This window comes from Pipra filicauda, unplaced genomic scaffold (genome assembly GCF_003945595.2).
Source record: "Pipra filicauda isolate LSUMZ 115617 unplaced genomic scaffold, ASM394559v2 scaffold138_size1969278_pilon, whole genome shotgun sequence".
Taxonomy (NCBI): Eukaryota; Metazoa; Chordata; class Aves; order Passeriformes; family Pipridae; genus Pipra; species Pipra filicauda.
The window spans coordinates 443,837-458,235 of NW_024103862.1; the positions used below are offsets into that span (position 1 = coordinate 443,837).

The 14,399-nt window shown below is 35.9% G+C and overlaps 1 long non-coding RNA gene across 1 annotated transcript; it reads right to left on the bottom strand.

Moving 5' to 3' along the window:
* Positions 1 to 7,850: 7,850 nt before the first annotated feature.
* On the bottom strand, positions 7,851 to 13,296 carry LOC120322635. The gene is made up of 3 exons (XR_005562448.1): positions 13,216 to 13,296; positions 11,394 to 11,484; positions 7,851 to 8,705 (listed from the first exon to the last, which is right to left on the bottom strand). It is a non-coding gene; the product is annotated as an uncharacterized LOC120322635 (long non-coding RNA).
* Positions 13,297 to 14,399: the final 1,103 nt, after the last annotated feature.

A 14,399-nucleotide genomic window follows, 5' to 3' on the forward strand; every position in this document is an offset into this window, starting at 1 on the left:
AGAATTGCAAACTGCTAGGTGAGTTCAGAAAATGATGTCATTGTAAGGCCAGAGTTGAAGGGTCCTCACGTTCCTTTTATTTTTTTTCAATTTTGTTTACCACTTTTTGGCCAAATTCAGGTCTTCCACTAAAGAGTGGGGACAAAGAGAAGCTCTGAAAGTGGTTTCCCACCTCTGAGGACATACAATCTTGTAGCATTGTTTGGCATGGCACTGCTTTTTGGATGATGTTCACTGCTTCTGCTGCCAGAGGAGAGTTGAGTATGCACAGTGACGAGCTGTACGTATGTGGTTCAATATTCAGCTCATATCATTAGTGTTGCAATTTTGGGAAGAGATCTCCAGCTGAAGTGTTTGGATTAATGTGGGTAAGGAGAAAATCACAATAATATTTACTACCTAATTATCTGCTCTCTTTTTCAGAGCAGAGGTACTTCACTGACTTTGATCTGTGCCTTGACACAAGGACTTGCATCCATTTCCATCCTGCCAGGGCATTCTGTCTTCAGATTGAGAGAAGAATGTGATCGTTCAGGTGTCACCAGTGGAGGCAATGGACAACACAGTGTCTTAGCGCTGTGGAGTGCTGGTCATTTCAGATGGCTGCAAGATAATGGATGATGGAAGCAAACCATCTCAGAGCATAAAATCCAGTAACCAGTTCCACAGAGCCCTCAAAATGTGACAGAAATAGTTGAAATGAAAAATAGTTACCCTACAACCCTTATCCCATCCTGAAATAGGAGCACTGCATAATGTGGTGTCCTGGGGTCTCCTTCCCTCCCTCTTTTCCTAACTCTGTTTGCTGGGTAGGAGCCATTAAAGCTCAAGGGGAAAGGCATTGTTGAATCCCACTGCTATGCCAGCCTGAGCAGCTTCTCAGTTATCCAGGTGTCTGTACAGGTCTTTCCATGAAAGTAAGATTTTGTTCATGAGATGTTGCTAACAGTGATAACTTTAGCAACCGAGTTTTCTTCCTACTACACTCACAAAGAGTTTACAGGTAGGGGAAAGGCAGATAGGGTGATATCTCTGACATGCTGCCTCTTTTACTGCAGCCAGTGAAATTTGTCACCTACAGAGGGCAGGGAGGGCCTGCAGGTCTGTGCAGAACATGCAGAGACAAGTCAGAGAGTGCCTGGTGAGCTGGCACTTTGCACCACTTTCTTGTTGGTTTCAGATGAACCAAATCATGAAGCACGTCTCTGCAGAGAGGTGCCTGAGGGAGTAATGTATCTCAGAGAGAGAAAAACTTGAGTAAAGGTGATATGCTGGACATTTTCAACTCATCTATCGTTAGATTAAAAAAGACACTGAAAAGTTTATCGCACTGAATTGTGTTGCACCTGTGGATGGGTGCAAAGTTATTTCTCAGTTATAGACTGAGAAAATATAATGTGTTCATATAAGAAATGAATAGAAGAAATGTTAAATGTTGAATTCTAGTGGCCCTGAGCTATTTTTTATTTCCTTGGATTTATTTAATCTTATTCCACAAGTTACAAATACATGACTGATGTCCTGCAAATAAGCTATGACTTGACATTACTTATTTATTTTATTTAAAATTTTTATTAAGTTGAATAACCCTACTGAGGTGACAGTCTTATTTCAGAGGAGACCTGAATGAAACAGGAGTGAAAATTTCACACAAATTTCCATAAGTTTAGATACATGCAAACAACAGCAATAAATTTTAACAGTTGTGTATCCACAGGCTTTTAAAATGCTGCTAGCATTTCCTTTAAAACAATTAAGTCATGTTGCATGAATTGCAGTTCTGCATCACTGTTATGTATTTTTCTTCTGTCAAAAATAATCTCAATCCCGGCTGGTATATGATTTCCTCTTCAAACTGCACTTCCTTCTCTCTGATCCAGATATGCAACAAGGTATTCAGGCACAACATGTAAAATCACAGACTATGCAGTAATAGGCACGTGTTGATTTTTAAGAGTCTTCATCACATGGGTTTAATGGGTTCACACTTGATATGCATCTACTGTGGCTGCAATGTCTTCCTGTTGGAGTCCTGCTCTCTTCTTAACTCCTAACCTTATTGAGTAAGCACTCACTTTAATATTATCCATAGAATTGGGCCCTTATCTGGCAAAGATGGAGGCAGGTATTTCTTTATTTCTTCAATAGTGGAACTATTGAAATCTGTAAAATTTAGCACATGAATAAGGACTGAAGCTGTAAATAATCAGCCTTTCTAGGCAGAGAGTTGTTATGTATTGTATTTGTACAGTAAACATCCTATCTGTTCTTTGTGGTTGAATATAATGCAATAATGTGCACACATAGAGTCATAATTACAGCCTGAATTACTAACTTCCATTCCCCTTAAAGAAGGGAAAGTTCACATTTTCAGATCTGAATCACAAGCGTGAAGGTTCTAAATCAATATTTAACATCATCTGATTTTTTTTCTGTCTTTGCCTTAAACAAATCAAAAATTTGACTTTTTATTTTTTTTTCTCCAAAGTATCATCACAGAAAACATATTGTCAGTATCTTTCACTGGGCTGTTTCCATCCAGTAGCTTTTACTATTGTTGTTCTGCAACTTTGGCAGCTCATGGAAACTTCTTTCACAATGTTCTTAGAAAGGCTTTTGCTTTTGAAATTGTCTTTCATTTTTTCCCAGGTGCTCATGGCAGATAGCATGGGGTTAAGGCAAGCCTGAAAAGTGCACACTCTTCAACAAAAACATGTTTGAGCTAGCTTTCTGCTCTTCATTTCACTGCCATATTTGGAGGTGCTGCATTGGTTTTGACAGCATTGACACCAGTCCGTCTGAGACAAGAGCCTGCTTCATTGCCTTGCATATTCACAGACAAAAAATGCATGGATCCCTATATTCAATAAAATATTGATAGCTTTTTTTCTGCTTTCAAAAGGCAATAACAAAATGGTGACACAAAAGAATTCCCCAGTTCCAACATGTTCCGTGCTTAAAATGTATTATTAAAAACCACAGAAACCAAATGACCGCATGACATTTTAGTTCAAGAAGGATGTCCACAAGTGTTTAATAAAAAGGTAAGATTACAGAATTTGGCTCACAGTCATGGGACAAAATTCAAATCAATATTACATGATCTAATGGAAACCAAAATCACTATCATTAAGAGAAATAGCCTCCTTTAAAATGTGAAAATAGTTTCTGGAATACTAGACAAGGCAAGAAACCACTACACATTGCTAATATCAGCTTTTTGGATTACAGATTTTGTCTGTTGCCTGGAAAGCTAATCTTTTAATGGAAGCTTTGTTTTCATTTTTACAATGGAAAACTTGTTAAAGAAATTAAGTTTTTATTAGCGTTTAGAAGTGAAGGTTATATTTATAAGCTTGAATTATTTTTAATATTTCTTCTAATGTATTATTTCCTTATTGTTTATGTACTTCAAATAGCATAAGTAAAACCTTACAGTCTTGCAATGTGTGTCTCTCTCTTAAGTTTGGTAGGCAAGCACCGATCCCAATTTATCTCTACCTTTCTATCTCTGCAAAGTTTTAGTCTGATCTGAATGAAGCTATTTGGGATAGAAATCACAATGGTCTTTATGTTTCCGGCTTACAAGACAAAAAGATCTAATACATTTTCTCTCCCCCAAAACACCCTTGAAGTCTCCTGATACTTTGAATATTGCTCGCTCCTTCAGATATATTCTTGTGCACTGCCTTTGGAAAAGTTTCTCCTGGTAGGAGAGATCCAGCTAGGACCATGGTTGTCATACCCCCCTCTGTTCCTCCAAAAGATGTCCTTGGTTTGCTGATGTCATCAGTCTTCTAGAACTTGATATAACCTGTGATTTATAACCTGTGAACTGCTTGTCTGAAATTTGTGCCAGTGTTTAAAAATAAAGCCATATGCTCCCCATCATTATTTAGATGGATGCAAGCAGTATAAGGAAGAGAAGATTGTAAATCTATGGAAAGGCACATGATACCTCTATAAATCAGTGACAGTCTGTGGCAGACTCCCAAAACTGTTACTTCCTGGTACCTTCTCTGTAGTAATTTGTTACCTTTAATATTGGAAATGTGGATACCAGGATACTTGTGGCTGATTCAGAATACCAAATGTATTCAGTGGACAAATTCCAGCAGCAATAAGATTCATGCGGTGCTTTAGAACACCATTAATTAAATCTCACAGCATCTCAGGGAAGTAGGAGGCAATATCTTCAGTTAGCACATGGGAAACCTCCAGAAAAAGGTCAGTGGCACTCCACTGCAAAAGTCAACAAACAGTATTTGTGTTTAAGCTTTTCTATTGGTGTCAAGTTGCTAGACTTGCCACCTTTTTAAAAAGACAGCCTTTGCTTGTCTACCTCTTCATTTGCTTCTAAACATTTCTTCTGTACAGGCTCTAAAACCTGTGATGAAAGGACTACATAGTACCAGCTATATGCCCCAACATAAAGTCAAATTCAGTTTTGCAGGTGTATACCTAGTAACTTTCCTGATATTAATACAATTAAAGCAACTCACCAAGGTATAAATAAGAGCTATGTGCAGGCCAGTTTATTAACATAAAATGTCAGAAGTGGACACTGGCCATTGAGATACATTTTTTTCAAATTCTTTGTGCTTCATAGTTTGCAAAGGACACAAATGCCAATTCACACTGATATAGTTTTTTACCCAAAGCAAAGGCAGTCTTTTCAAGGACAATGGCTTCAATTCTCTTCTCAGTGTATAAAGGCATAACCAGACATTTCTTATTAAGAGGAAAAGGAATTATGCAGACTGAATATCCTATGCACCAACATTAAAATTTCTAACTGATGAGAAGAATGATGGGTGTGCTTCTATTTGTAACACAAAATGATCAGAACAAAAGTCAAAGCTGTAATGCATTCACTTACTTAAAAATGTGTATTGTTATACAAGGCAATTAAAGAGTTTCAGACTATTCTCTATGTGATCTGCCTTTCAGATGAGACCTAAAATTGAAGCATTTGATTATGAAAGCTCAAGTGGCAGTTATCATTAGAGGTGTTAACCTCACATGTGCTCCAAATTCTAAATGAGTTGATCATATTCTCTCTTCCTAAATTCTCCATGGCTTTTATATGATAAGATATTCTTCTTTTCCATTCCTAAAAATTGTTGCAAGAGTATTACTCACACCATATGGCTACCTTGCATATCCATTTTGCTAGCGAATGAAGTGAGTAACCTTTCTATGTAGCCTATAAATTCTTTTAAGGAAATACGCCATTTGATATGCATAATATGTTCTTCCCATCTACCTTGACAGAGAAGTCATTAAATAAGAAATAACTTTTATCTATGCATTGATAGGAATAAAGCCCTAACTTTTGACTGGGAGGAGATTCCAGCAGTTTCACTGCTAGTACTACTAGTACTACTAGTACTACTACTACAACCACCACTACTATTATTATTATTAATTATTATTATTATATTTTTATTTTAGAGAATAATTAAAAATATGAATACGGTTATCTGAATCAAATCAGATATCAATGTACAGTTGCTAGGATCTGAATATAGACACCTAAAAGCTTAATCAAAAATTTTAAAATATTTTTTCCAGGCAGTCTCTTATTGAGGAAAGGTTCCCCTTCAGGTGCACCAAAAAATCACCACACTCCCTTCAGGTTTCACAAAATTCAGCTGCATTGACTCTCAGAAATTTGACAATTTGTGCGCTCTCGGTACTCTTGGTAATTTAAGAATTTTGTGATGGTGTAGTAATCATGTACCAATATTGCTTTCCAACTTTCTATTAATCATTATACGTACTCACCAAAACTGCACAGCAGCTGAGGTGGGACCTGGTTTTGCATATTTGTACTGTATCTAGCATATTGAAGCAAAATAAATATTTGTAAGATAGGGAAAAGGGTAAAATAATAACAGAAACAATCTTTTTGGCTTCATTAGCTAATATTAGCTTCAAAGATTTCAAGAAGTAACAAATAATCAACACATCTGTAAAACACAGGTTTTAATTTGCTTATGATTTAAAAATCAACATAGTTTTAGTTACTGTATATTGTTTGATGCATGTAAACATAATCATTGATTTGATTATCATTAGTGGCAGAAAGAGAAGTGTCTCTGTCCTGTTACAAATGTACAGAATTTAGTGGTGACTAGTGGCATTTATAAAACTGCTGTTTTGTCAGATCCCATGTTAGTTTTTTCTTTTAAATCACAACAGTGTTTTTATCCATAAAGTTCACTTGGAATAGCTTTGCTACTGAAAACCTGACTGTGAGAAAAAGCACACAGTAAGACAAAAAGAAGAAAGAAATAGAATTTTAATAAACATTTATTCCCAGGAGAACATGTATGTACTGTAAATATACCACAGTGGTATCAAAGCAACATTTCTTTTGAACTGAAGAATGCAAATTAAGTTTACCTTAGTTCCATATAATTTGCTGCTTTTAATCCTAATAATATATTATTTTCAAAGGAAAGCTAGATGTACTCTACCCTTGTTTTCTACCTGAAAACTGGGTCTTACTAACAATTCCAAACTTCCTAGCTGTCAACATTTTTGCAAGGTCTGAAATGCACTTTCAAGTTTATTATAAAGTTAACCTGAAAAAATAATCTTCTCTGAATAGAGTTAACTTTTGATCATTTGTGATTGATGATATTTTTCAACAGCCTCTGCCATGCTCTGCCCTCCAATAATACATACAAGGAGCTGTATTTGTAGTCCAGTGGAGATGTATTTGAGTATCTTAGTGCCAAACTTGGCTACTAGTTCAACATGTTTAAATGTTCTCAGTGTGCAACTTCAGTGATATTCAGGTGCTGTGGTGACAGCAGTATTTAAAAACTCATTCAGGTGCTCCTTCTGGTGTCAGTCAGATCATTTTAATTACTGCTGGCTGGAGCAGGGTCAAGCCCATGTTACATACAGAAACAAATTCCTCCCCAAGAGTCAGCTTGTCTGCCTAGTTTATATTTGTTATCACCTTGGTACTTTCCTTTATAGGTGCTTAACTGTTACTTTCCTCCACAGGTCCATCAATTTTCAGTTTCATCATTTTGCATTACAAGGGATAATCATCACTTGTGGGTCCCTCTAAATTATTTAAATGATTGTGGGTTTTTTTTTTTTTTTAGTTCTTTCTAATAGTTATATAAGATGCTTATACTGTAGAAAAATTGAGTTTGAAGTTGATAATTTTTCAACTTTTTACACTAGGAAAAATTTAAGATTACTCTTGACTCTGCTTTGTGAATATGGGAAAAATGTGGTCTATCAAGAGGGGTCTCTTGAAAGCTAATTTATGTGTATTTTCAGAGAGGAAGAGCTATGGTCCATCAGTGGAAGATGTGAAGCCCATGGACGAGTTGAGTAGTTAGTAAAAGACCATTAAATATGAGGATTCAGGGAAAATTACTCTGAGCATTCATGTGTATCTATTAAATCATAAGACCAGCTCTTGGATCCCAGTTCAAGGATGAAGAGAATGACTTCCTTCTTTTCAGAGCTGTCATAAGTTCTCATAGCTTGTTTTTGCTGATGGAATAGGTCCCCTGGGGTTTTGCATTTTCACAGAAGATATACTTGTGTAAGCCCCAACACCTTTTGTGCACCCCTACATACATAATTTGTATGTAGTGATGTTCACACAATTTTGCAGCAGACAGAATGCCAGTAACTGTTAAGAAATACCTAGTCAAGTTGTTGACTATTATTTACTCCATTCCCTTTATAACACTGTATATTTTAAAAATGTTAGTCTGGAGTTTATCTCACCTCATTTTACCATTCTAAAAGTTAACTTAGCTAATTGCCCATGCTCCCTCTATTGTCAGTGGAGAAAAAAATAGATATCTTCTGATCATAGTCCATCAGCTGTCTCCAACTGCTATTTTGGCATGGAGTGATTCATCCTCTTGAAATGCTTCCTACTTTTCACTGACTGTAGAAGAAGACTAGGTGCTTAACTCTTAGATGGTCAAGATGGATAATGACAGAAGAGATAAATCTAGTCTATTATTTTCCATGGCTGGTAGTCTAGAAGAAATATGCTTTAAATCAAGCTTAGCCTCAGCTCTTCCTCTCAGGTAAATTCCTGAGACATTTATATAGCAGGTAAACAGGCAGTAGGAATCAAGAGCTTTGGATTTTTTATGGAAGTTGTAAGTGGATAAAACTTTTCTGGCATTACTTTAGAAAGATTACCCCCTAGACAATCTCTCATACTACTGTCAACAGAGAAAACAAGTTAAAAGCTTGAGTTAAATGGTTTGTATATAACACATTGTCCTCTTGAATAACAGAGCTTGAATCCATTTGAATCAACAATACTGTCTGTCATAAGAAACTACAGATTTCAATATCAAAACCTCTTGAATAGAAGCCATTACTCTTTTTTTAAATAAAAAGTATCTCATTTCTGCTCTTAGCAGCAGAAGTCCTACTGTTAACTTTGCATTTACTTAACATGCCCTTTCTGTGGATAGTTTTTTGCAACAGTCTACTTCAGTAGCTGTGGCTAAGCAGCATCTCTTACTAGATGATTCAGTAAGACTAGAGGGGAGAGAACCCTAGACATTGCATATAGTTCCAGTTCTGTCGCATGTGCAAACTTCCTTTAGGTGTCACTTCAGGACATGACACCTTGTGGTACTGTAGTTGAGATATTTTGCTCTCATATGGCTTATTTTACATGTAGGAATTCAACAGGGAACAGACTGGGAGGAGAAAAAGAAAAAAAGGAGTTCCTGTCAATTCCAGTAAATGCAAAAGAAATATTGCTGTTAAATCAGAAGTAACTGCTGCTAAAGCGAGACTGCAACTATTTGCCTTTGTCTCCCTATGTGTTTTGGTCTACAGCCGTTAATAGCTTCGACTCCATGAAGCAGTAGCAAAGGGGAGTGTGTCAGAGCAGCAGGCCAAAATTAAATTACAGCAACCTTGCGCTTCACATTAAAATCTCCACTAAGCAATGGAGGCTTGTAATCATCCGGATTTTCCTTAAAGACAATGGCCCTCCATGCAACTGGCTACACTCAGTTAATTCATGCTGTCAGCTTCCTTTATTGACTGTGGGGAATGCAGTATTGATTCTTGAACTCAAAAGCAGCACAAAGAGCCACTAGTGCATGGTCAAAATGCAGCAATAAAGAGCTGGCAGCTTGAGAAAGGCAGCCATTCCGTTGCACAAACAAGGTCAATTAGAGGACAGTGCAGCATAATATACATAGCATTAGCAGTCCTCTTGAACCATGATGAGACCATGCTGGGAAGATGACAATAAATAAAATAGGTTTTAATGCAGAGTAAACACAAAAGCATTTAATGTAATTTAATTTAAAACATTGCATCCCTTTAAAAGTATCATCAATTAAAGAATACTTATCTTCAAAGACTATTCTTTTCAGGTAAATCCCTCTATAAACTAATTATGTACATATGTAGAATTGAAAGGGAATGTATTGTATAATAAATGGTTAATTCTTAAATTACAGCCATGTGATATTATGTCTGTCTGTGTAATCTCTTACTTTTTATTAATACAAATCTTTCAGTGTCATTTGAGTGTAATAATAGGACAAAAGCATAGCTGCATTTTTAGTTCGGAAGTTTAAAAAAGCTTACATAAGGTCCTTATGTCCTTACTTAAGGTCTTGAAATTATTATCTCTTTTATATGAGAGAATTCTTCTTACTATTATGCCAGCTCAGAATTAATTACAAATGTAATATACATCATTCTGCTAACACATAAAATATGCTAAGGGAATTAGGCTCTTAAAATAGCTAATGGGCCTCGGATAGGCAGCTGATAAACCTACATCATACAAAGAAGTTGAAAAAGTTTCAAAACTACTTAATTGTTTAGACAGCAATAGAAGCATTTGTTTCAAAGCCGTGTTAAATAATGAATGCACTAAAAGCAAACAGAGGAGTTATGTTTACAGCTCTGATTTATCTGTACAGTCTTACAAATTTTTTGGAGAGTACAAGAACCTTTCCTCACTTTCTTGATCATTTTGAAGTATTCCCATCAACTTTGAGTGTACTTAACATCGGTTAAAACTAGGAGTAATTGGATTTAGACCTGTGATGAAGGTTGAGTATGAAGTTGTCATCATCATCTGTGTCAAATCTCACCTAATATGTAGAACTATATCTTGTACTTACACAATGCAATAACTGTATATTCTACATGTAGCATGTTTAAAATCTTTGAGGAGGGCTAGAAATAGCAAGGTTTTACTTGCAAAACAAATGAGTCTTCCAAACTGTTTTGCAATAAGTTCCTTCCTACGTTATCAATGGAATCAGTAAGAGCTCTTTCCCTCTGAGAGTAAAAGAAATTCCCTCTGGACTGACTGGCAATATGGGAACTTTTTTAATTTATTTAGTAGAATAATGAGTAGAATGTTGCTTGTATTTCATTCTCGAGCTGAGACATTACAGAGTAAAAATCATTATTAGGTAAATAAATGCATCCAGCAAACTGTGCCTGATTAGCTCTTAGCTCTCTTCTCCTTAGCTAAGGATAAGCATATTTTTGTTTCTCCTTAGTCCCTTTTCTCTTCAAGGAATTGGACTTGTTTGACATTCACTCCTTTTCTGCAAGACAAGTTGGACTAATAATGTAATTAAAATCATTGTTTTTAATAAGAGTTTTTGAAGAGTGACTGTTTGGAAAATTTTTTGAATCTGTTAGAAGTCAACTTTAAGTGAAATCTGAGTGCTCTGGAGGAAAATCAGATAATCTACCTGTATATCTCCCAAGCTAAAGTAAAATAATAGTTGTAACAAGATTTGTAGGAAGTGGTAGCATTTTTAGTTTGGTTTTTCATTATACATACTTTTTATTGATTTCTTCTTGTATTACTCAAGACTTATAGAGACCAAATAAATTTTGCTTGGGGCACTTCAGTAATTTTGTAAAGATATTTCTCCTTTGTTTCTTGACTTTGAAACTGCAAAATATTTTATCCCAAGAGCAGAGGGAAGCAGAGTGCTTCTATGAGTTCCTCGGTATTTAGGAAAAGCATGTAGGACAGTGTGTCTTGCTTCCTCATACATGGCCGTCATGTCTTAGTGACAGCAAAATATTTCTTTCTTCCTTTCTTCATTTCTATTTTGCTCATAATTTTTATCCCAATGTCCCATAAAGATCTACAAGTATATCATGGATCATAATTACCTCTGAAACATGCACTAGGTGACTTCTGACTTTGAGTGAGTTGCTGCTGGAGGTTTACTTTTAACTCGTATAGGGATGTAGCTGCGTTAAGAAGTCACTAGTGTTCAGATATCTCGATTCACAAAAATTACACTAATGATGATATTAATGTTTTCAAACACTTCCTTTTCTTCCCAACACCACTAAATGGCAATTCCCTTCAGAAATGAACTTCCTACCTTCATCTTGTTTTGGTCACATGAGGGATATCTTCTGAAAAGCAGCAGGTGTTCCACTGTTGATTCTGTATTAACTCCTTGCTAGCTTATTCTGGAGGGAGATAGGTACTTTTTTTACTTTTATTTTCAAAATAGGCCTCAGTCTTATGTCTTTGGATTCAAAAAAGTTTGTGTTCTCTAAATAGGCTGGGTAGGAGTAGAGAGAGAAATGCAGAGAGATTGAAAGTGGAGACTTACCACAACAAATTTTGCACCTCCCAGCAGATATATGTAAAGGAGAGGAAGATGCTAAATAGTCCAACTAAGAGCTAGGAGATGACTTGGAGAAAGGCAAGTTTTACAGTAATGTGTTCCTCAGAAATTCAGAAAACTGCAGGTTTTAACTGCAGCTCAGACTAGGAAAGTCTTTTTCCAGGTTCCTAAAGGGACGCATATGATTTGACAACATACTCCAGAGGAAATAGAGATAGGAATATAGACATAGGAAAATAGAATGAATATGAAAAGGATAGATCTGTTCTCATTTGTCATTCCTCAAAATTTCTAGAGAAGAAGTGTGGTTCTAGGTCCAGATCTTCCTACGGCTTCACTGTGAGGGGATCAAGAAGCAAGAATTTAAACAGTTCTTATTCTACTGGGCCATGCAAGAGAATTAAAAGACCAGGCAGGCCTTTTTCCCCAAATCTGTAAAGGAGGTAAAAATGGGAAGCAGAATTTGCAAAACATTGGTTCTAGATCTTACAGAAAGTGTCCAGGCTTTGAAATATGTACAACTGTACATGCACAACAACCGGGGATGGACTTGATTGCTTATATTTTTTGTGAAACCTAAGAATGTCATGGTTGAGACTGCAAGGGGTTTAAATGTTGGGAGTCAAGAAGATAGCAAGCCCAACCCACATAAATATGTATTTAGGAATGCAGGGATATTTCAACTCCAAAGAAAATCATCATAGAATATAAATGTTTATAAACATGTGTAAAACAAGGGGATTTCAAGAAAATATTTTATCATGAGCCAACAAGACGTGCAAGATGCACAAATGGGAGAGCTTTATGTTTGCCTTAAAAATCTTATTTGTGGATTTTGTGCTTTCAAGAAGAGGGAAATATTTTACACTTTATAAATGAAAGTCCTAGTAGCCTATTCACCCTTAAGGAGCAGAAGAATAGAGGATTCTGAACTTAGGGGTACACAATCTGTTTGTTATATTACGTGAAGCATGGACAGAGAACACTTTAGTGTCTCCTGTAAATGAGTTTAAAGGGTCCATGTTCTTCTCTACTTAAATACATTTGGCATCTATTTTTTGCTCAAGTGTCCTGTTTAGCTCCCCAGTGGTACTCTTGTAAAATATCTCTTAATGGCTCTTTTATTCCTGTGGGTTCTTCATAAAATCTTTTTACCTCAAAAGCCTTTATATTTTTTGTTTGTTTGTTTTTAGCTTCTGGTATGGAAACAACCAGATATAAAAAAAATCTGCAGTACGTAAAACCATTTCATTAATGATAGAAATAAATCTAGTGAGAAAATATGCCTATAAGATGACGAACAAAGACATATCTTTTTAATTTGCATACCGGTTTTTTTTGAAACTTATAATACAATTAACTCAATAATACGAAAAGAAAAATCTCGTGAAATATGTTGGTTCTTCAAAAATCAATGAAAAGAGGAAAAGATTTGTGGCTTTTTAAAATGTTTGTTCTGAACTGATGGTACAAACGGAATAAGAATGACAGCTCATTCCAAGTGACCAATCTTGGTACTCTCTTGTGTTTAAATGATGTGTTCTGAAAATATAAGTCTTATAAGCCTTACCAACTCTCAATATCCCCTCAGGGTCCTCTAAATCGCTTCTCTTTTCCTCCTTTCCCTGCCAAGAGCAATGGCTTCAATTCTAGCCTATCTAGAAATATAAAAACAAGAAAAGTGTTTTAGGAAAGAAAAATTAAAAAACACCACAATATTCTAATTTCCGCAAATACCTCATAGAATAATCAATATTTTAAATACCAGACTAGTAGGTACAGAGATATCTTTGGATACATAACATTTTTCCACCGCTTCAGAAGAAAATTTGAAGACCAATTTCCCTGACATCTTTTCAAATGCTGAAAGTCCCAAAATTCTTTTCAAATTGCATTGTTGTTCTTTAGAAGAAAATTCTAAATATTTAAAACCATGATATCTTGAAATCTCGATGTAGTCAAGTCAATACTTTTCCATGGTTTACATTTCCTAGCAGGTACTGCACTCCACTCAGCATAGGCTTCATGAGATTATGCTTGAGTGTATAAGCAATCAGGTAATATATGCAGTTTATCTAAAGCTGGTCAAACAACAGGGTATTAAAGAGGAGTACATGTTACAGTTCAATATAGTGATATGCCTCAGTAGTTGTTGGATGGGAAGTGAAAGAAGCAGTGCTGTTAAACCCCAAAGCACGCCTGTTATTGGACAATAATATGTAAGTGAAATGCATTATTATGATTAAAAATAGGTCATTTCTAAAGGAAATATACTAGATGCAGACGGGAATAACAAATCATGTGTAAAAAGAAATGACCTTTAACAGAACAAAGAACAGTAAATAGAAAAGACTGCGTGAGACTTCTCTTTGCTAATAGGAGGAACAGCCCTTGTTTGCCAGGGTGGTACTGGGGAAGCTGCATGTCTCCTGCCTCCTGCCTGTTAGTTTGACTGAATCCACTTGGCTGCAATCTGCAGTGCATGTGGACTGCCCACAGAATGTGCAGGTTAGGAAGGGCATATGAAAGGACTGAATAGCTAATTGTTGCCTCTGGTTGTTTATCACTGCTGAGTCTAAAAAGAGAATGGAAGGGATTTAAAACAATGTAAGAGAGTCCAAGGCACCATCATCAACCCTATTAACAGAGATAATAAAAATGATTCATAAATGGAGCTGCGCGCATCATCCTTCAGAGAGAGGTTTAAGCAGTTGTTTTGGGGATATTCAGCCTCAGGAAGTTAAAGAAAGATAA